The sequence below is a fragment of the Protopterus annectens genome, chromosome 16.part0 (assembly GCF_019279795.1).
Source record: "Protopterus annectens isolate FY-2018-M chromosome 16.part0, PAN1.0, whole genome shotgun sequence".
Lineage (NCBI taxonomy): Eukaryota > Metazoa > Chordata > Ceratodontiformes > Protopteridae > Protopterus > Protopterus annectens.
The window spans coordinates 249,726,775-249,733,900 of NC_056750.1; the positions used below are offsets into that span (position 1 = coordinate 249,726,775).

Below are 7,126 nucleotides of genomic sequence, written 5' to 3' on the forward strand. Positions count from 1 at the left end.
TAGAGACTAAGTGCCGTTGTTTAAATCCACTAACCTCCATGCTCATTTCTTTGAGAGAAAAGAAAATGAGGAGATAGGAAAGTGGTGAAAAAGGGGCACAAAGAGGGAAAGACAGTATAGAAAATAGCTCGGGATGTGCAGGACGGGTGTAGGGAAGGTCCATAGCTGCCCATTTCTTTAACAGCAACAGCTGTGCATATGGAATAAATTTGGAGGTACATATGAAACCTTCAACCCCTGAGAGAGGGGTGAGGACAACAAAGTATGTTGTAATGCCAACTAAATTACATTTTATGTGTCCAGGGAACGTGTGCAAAATAGGCAGCTATGTATGGGGCGTAATCTTTTTTTTTGGGAACAGATTGCCCTTTTTTTTTCAGGTGAGAGTGGAATGTGGAATAGGGGAAGTAGGTATATTTGGGGAGGTAGGCTGGGGAGGTAAACAGACAAGACAGACAAGACGCATACAGGGGCGGAATATGACACGTGGTGGGTGAACACCACTGATGGGGAGGGATGTTTGGAAATCGCAAGCCCATGAGCCCACAGATGGCAACAGTGGAACTGAGATCCCCACCCATGGGCAGTCACCAGTGCACCTTCACAGCCCAGAGGGTGGCTGTGCTGGAGGCTGTTTAGGAGGGGCAGGCTGACCCAGGAGTTGCACCACTCGTGCCTCAAGCTGGCGTAGAGGTTCTGCAACTGAACGCTCGATCTCTCTACGCACCACAGCCCGGACCGTTCGAAGGGTGATAGGTGGCCCTCCTCCGCCCACGCTTGCACGGGGGGCCTAGCCCCATCCCCTGCAGCACTTCCACCTGAAGGTGGCACAGGGCCAATAGAGGAGGAGGTCCCAGGCTGGGCACCGGACCTGCTGGTGCCAGGTGCCATGGCCAGCTGAGGTGGGACAGGTGGGTCCGTTGGGACCGGCCTTCCCATACGAACTATATTTTGGAGAACTTAATAAAGATATGGGTTAGTAACAGTCAACAGCATTCCCAGTTAGTTATAACATCATGCAGAAGTATTCCCATTAACGCAACACACCAGAGTTTCAACAGTTGAAAAGCAAGCATAACACATGCATATACAGAACAACAGTGGACATTACAACAGCATGCAGGTTTAATTGATGGCAACAGGCCACCAATATTGTGGTATTTGAAAAGGGCACATTCATAGAAATGAATGCAAATATTTATAAACCAATAGGACATATGTCCCAACAAATGTTTTGAGATTAGACATACCCACTGAGGTGTGGAATTGCATTTTTTATGCACATACAGTATGGTGGAAAAGATAGCTCAATTAACAACTTATATATCCTTCTAGTTTACACTACATTCCTATTAACTGCAGTTATATGTCCCTTACATGTATTATTACACTACCCAATGTCCTTCTATTGTGCAACTGGATTTTGCTAGATCATTATATACATGAGCTCTATCTGACATACAAATTGTCCAGGATGCAGATGTTACTGCTACATATTTTGAGAGTTGCTCACACACACTACTGCTGTGATGGTACACTGACAGCTCTACTTTCATGTAATTATCTAGATATGTTCAGGTGAAATTATCAGTTATATGTTAACAGCTCCCTACATTTCTGGCAGCTCACTGACATTTCTGGGGAACACAATACCAAGCTACTCATGTGCCATATTAACCTGTACATGCTGGATATGAACCAACAGTTAAGGGCTGTAAATATGCATAAAAGCTACTGGCACTCCCTTCATTCACTTTATATGGGCCTACCCAAGTGTGGGTTAACTAACACTGCTTAATACAACAGTACTATTTCTAAAATACAACAGTACAACAACATATCAAAGAAAATCACACAGACGCACTCCAGGAATTATACCTTTATTAAAGGTATATTACACCTTTATTTATTGGGTTAAAACACTTTTTTGAAGGCTCTCTCATTTATTTTATATAACAGTACATGCAGAATAATTACTAACCTGCCTGGTGATGCAGCCTTTGCAGCCTATCTTCATGTGCTTGTTGATTCATAGCCCGGACACCTGCAACTGTGAAGTAAATTCAGTGATAATGAGACATGCCTATCCATAGTATAGACAAGAACAGCAATTCTTGAATACTTAATACAATGGCTACTTACTCAATACTGGGGCATTTGCCATTCCACGGGCCTCCTGGATCCACTGGTCCAGTTGATCCTCCTTGCGTCGCTTCAGGTCAGAGTAAAGTTGCCTGACCTGCTCACCAGTCCGAGGAACACCAGTGGCACTGGTGAGATCACGAGCTAGACAGTTCCAGACCTCTGTTTTGTATTAGGTGCCCTGGTACTGGCCCCGCAGGAGTCTTTCCTCATGAATGTGGACAAGGAGCCAAACCATTACTTTGGTCTCCTCAATGCCCCAACGTTGCGCTCGAAATAGAGTGCCTTCTCCAACTCCGGCCATGCTGACTGCAGAAGGGAGCTACAACCAGTTATGGCAAGTATTCCTGCCTGTGGAGCTTAAATATGCCTAATTTCCTGCACTTATTTGTGATTGGCCAGTTTGGGAAAAATTCAGCTGTAGGCACACCTGCTTAGCTGATGTCAGCAATGTTTAATATTCCTTTGATAGATATGTGTCTGTTGGATGTGTATGGTTATGAAATGCTGTCATGGCTTAGTAGTTATGTACTGTAACTATAGTGCACAGTATCCCAAGTTCTAGCCCTGTCTCTGTTTTTTATTTTCCTACTGGCCAGACCTCAATGGTTAAGGTACAGTGAAAGAGGTGTGGCCGTGTTTAGCCGACTTTGCTCAACTTTGCCCGACTTTGCTCAGTGTTGCTCGACGTTGCCCGATGTTGTGCTGGTTAGCTCGGTGCGCAGCTAAGCGCAAACATGTTGTTTGCGCTAGTTTGCGGGATGCGCAGCTCTGTGCAAAGACATTACGCTAGTTAACGCAGTGCTCAGCTACGAGCAATTAAATATAAATATGCTCAATACTGGTAAAATGTGCTTAGCAGTGCTTTACATTGCTTAAAATAATTTACTTATGCATCAGTATGCATAATCATTTCACCTTCCTATATATATATATATATATATATATATATATATATATATATATATATATATATATATATATATATATAAAATTTGTTCACTACTACATATAACATTTCAATGCTTTTTACAAAACTTTAAATAATACATGTCAGGAAATATTTTTGTATACAGATTTCCAACAGAAAATGAAAAGTGTATGGTGAGACTAACCGGGAATGCCTCCTCTTTGTGCGATGGCTCTAACCACTACGCTATTTAGCTTAATTTGCATATATTTTTCTTATTATCCTCTTCTGTGTCTAAACTGCTAACTGTAGCTAAGCAATGGGCAAACCCGCGCAAATATGGGCAGCTATATCGGAAATGAAAAAAAAAATTGCTTTTACTTTTTTTATTTGTACGGGGTTTACTATATGGGGGTGTTTAGTGTTAGAATGTACACATGTGAGCGGACTCGCTCATGTAACTAGACATTTCCCCATGTTTAAAACTTGAAGGGGCATGGATTTTTGGACTGATCGGCAGTCTGACACGCCCACTACACTCGTCCACACTCAGTGTTAGTTTTAGAGCTGAGGCAGCGCGCCCTCATTAATATGCATGGTGCACTGCTGTCTTACTCTTAGACTGGCTCTTCCGTGTAAGACTAATTTAGTCTTACACGGAAGATTAGTGAATCCTGGGAAATGTTTTAAACTATCTGGTCTATGACCTTATCTAGTAGCATAATTTAATATTCTGGTGTTTCAAAGCTCTCATATCCTCCTCTATGTAACAAGAATGTTCCACTAAAATGTTACTATGAAACATGTAAGCCTATTAATGAAAATTTTGCTAACACATGCAATCTGGAAAAAACACATTTTACCAAGAAATCAGAATATTTTCAGTTTTATCCTTGCGGGAAATGCAACAAATGAAAACCAAGTGTGCTTTGTAACACCTAAGGGCCCACTTAGATGCACAAAACACTTCTTTTACCTTACTGCATCTTTGAGACAAAGCATTTTAATTTACTGGTTTAGTATTTATAAGCTCTACATTTTTAGACACTACATTTGCACAATTTGAATGTGGATGAATTTTTGATACCAATAACTTAAGTCTTACATGCTTACATTTTTGCAATTGAATTCTGTGGTTTAAATCTCAACCCGTAGAAGCACCTTATATTTCCTTTATGTCACCTTCAGCATTAACAAATGCTGTACAAGATAAAACCCAAAGATACCTGCATAAACCTTAAGTTGTCTCTCTCAATATATGGTGGTGGAGACACTCATGCCACAGAAATATCCTGCAACAGTCTGTGTACATCTGTGTTTGTGTGTGTATACATGCCTGTGTGCATTTATAATTATTCATTAACATACAAACTTGCATATGCCTTTTACAGCAAGTACCCTGCAAAAGAAGTTCTGTTAAAAACAACAGTAAGGCATTGTACTAATACTACGTCCTAGTAAGTCAAGTCTCATGTTAAATATTAGTACTGACTTTTAGCTTTAAGGATTCCTTCCTCATTTTCCTTTCCAACATCGCACAGAAATGAAATATGACAACTCGAGAGGTTAAAGGTCTATACTGTAAATTAGGCAGGAGTATAGAAAATAAACCTGAAATAAAACTGTCAGGTTAGAAATGTATGAATCACTTGGCTTACAGCCAACATATGGTACTCATTAAATTACAGCCAAACTGTCATTGCTGTATTCAGTTTATGCACCAACACATTTGGAATTAAATGCTTCTTAAACAAGACTGTTATAAAATCTCACTGCAAATAGAAACTGTGAAAAGAAAAAAAAGATTATTAAAATCAATGTTTCTGCAAGCTTGAAATACACAGACTGCAGAAATCTTTGGTTTACCTGTGAATCGAAATGCTGGAAAACACTGCCAGGCTAAATACTGTCTTCTGTTTTAAATTATGACATATTTTCATCAGTCATCTCTGGGCAACTCAGAATAACTAAGACCATGTGGTACAGCTTTTAGACTTTAATCATTTCATAACAAATCACACTAAAAATAGTCAAACTCTGAAACTTTTTTTGCCATAATATCTGCAACACAGACATAGAAATATTTCAAGCATGGCCATTAATGTCCTTCTAGCCTGCCAATATACCAAAATAGTTGTTCCCATAATGCGTCCAGCTGTTCTCAAAAATATTTAAACTATTGCTTGCAGTCTGTTCCATGCATCAGCTGCTCTCTCAGAAAACCAAACAGTACACTTCTCTTTCCTATAGAATCTTCAACACAGGTTGTCTGATGAGTCTCTACTACTTTTTGATAACCCCATATATTCACAGAGGCAGCCGTCTCTAAATGTCCTATGTATGTGAATAAGATCTCCTCTTAAACATCTATCTGAGACATTGTACCAGTTCAGATATTTTATTCTTTCATAACTTAAATTTTTACATCTATAGATGCTCTATATGTATATTTCTGCTGTACTGTTTCCAATTTACTCATGCTTGTTTTCTTATAAGGTTTCCATATTATTATTCCATACTCAAGTTTGGGTCTAATGTAATTAACAATGACTTCATAATTTCTGATTTCCTAGACCATATAAATCTTTTTATATAACCTATAGTTCTATAAAGTACAGTTTTGTACCTACCATAAATGTAGATGTTAGAGGATCTCCATTGCTGCAGTCCTGACATATGGGTATTCCGCTGTCCTCCATCGGCCCGAATACCAAAGGGCTAGAATCTGGCGTCGGTCACGGCGCCCGAGACCGGCGTCAGTACGTGCCGGTATAAATGCGCATGACCGACGCCATATCCTCAGTCTTTCTTGCCTCAGACGTCAGAATGCAAAAAACACCACCCAAAACCCAAACCTAAATAAGGGGGTAGGAGGGAGGGAAACCTGGACTGCAGCAATGGAGATCCTCGAACATCTATATTTATGGTAGGTACAAAACTGTACTATGTTCTTCGTCTCCCATTGCTGCAGTCCTGACATATGGGTAGAATCCCAGAGCAACGGAAAACAGGGAGGATGGCCAACTAAACAGAATTAGGAGCTGCTAACATGCCCTGTAGAATAGCAGTGGCAAACCCAACCCTAGACCTAGAATAAAGAGGCAAATGATAATGCTTAGTAAATGTATGTACAGAACTCCAAGTAGCTGCCTCCAAAATGTCCTTAGTAGCTACCCCTCTCAGAAAAGCAGTAGAGGTGACCGTAGCCCTAGTAGAGTGAGGCCTGATCCCAGCAGGAACCTCTTTCCCATGATGAGAATAACAAAAAGCAATACAATGGCCAATCCACTTGGAGATAGTTTGTTTTGAAACAGCTTTCCCTTTTGAAGTCAAAGCAAAAGAAACAAACAACTGTTGAGATCTTCTGAACTCTTTGGTTCTGCTCAAATAATACCTTAATTGCCTATGAATATCCAAAGAATGCAAAACTTTTTCCCCTTTATTTTGGGGGTTAGCATAAAAAGTAGGCAAATGTATAGATTGGTTCAATGCCACATTTGAAATCACTTTAGGCATAAAAGTAGGATTAGTACGTAAGGAAACTCTGTCCTTGTGAAAAATCAGAAATGGTTCCACTGCCATGAGGGCCTGTAATTCAGATACCCTTCGAGCAGAAGTAACAGCCAACAAAAAAGCAGTCTTCCAAGACAACAACTTCAACTCAGCTGTAGCTGCAGGTTCAAATGGAGGCAGAGTCAGCTTCTCCAAAACAAAATTAAGATCCCAGGCTGGAGTGGGAGCTCTTCTTGGGGGTCTTATATTTTTTGCCCCTCTAAGAAACTGTTTAACCAATGGATGAGAAAACAAAGGAGGGTCACATTCATAGTGAGCAGAAATAGCTGCAGCATGCACTTTCACAGAAGAGAAGGACAAACCTTTGTCCAACAAAACAGTCAAATATTGCAATATAGAACTCAAATTAGGCAATTTAACATCAAAGCCTTTAGTTGTACTCCAAAGAAAAAATCTCTTCCATTTATCAGCATAAACTTTTCGAGTAGTAGGACGCCTGGCTTCCAAAAGAACATCCAAGACTTGTTGTGGAAGCTGCAGGCCTTCCTTTTTCAAAACTGA

General features: G+C 40.2%; 1 protein-coding gene across 1 annotated transcript in view; it reads right to left on the reverse strand.

Annotated features, from left to right (window-relative positions):
- Nucleotides 1-4,972, reverse strand: part of NOP9 (NOP9 nucleolar protein) — a 480,269-nt gene extending 475,297 nt beyond the window's left edge. The window contains exon 1 of the mRNA XM_044058359.1: nt 4,919-4,972. The gene's annotated coding sequence lies outside the window, so the exon portion shown is untranslated. The remainder of the gene's footprint in view (nt 1-4,918) is intronic.
- Between the last annotated feature and the right edge of the window lie 2,154 nt (nt 4,973-7,126).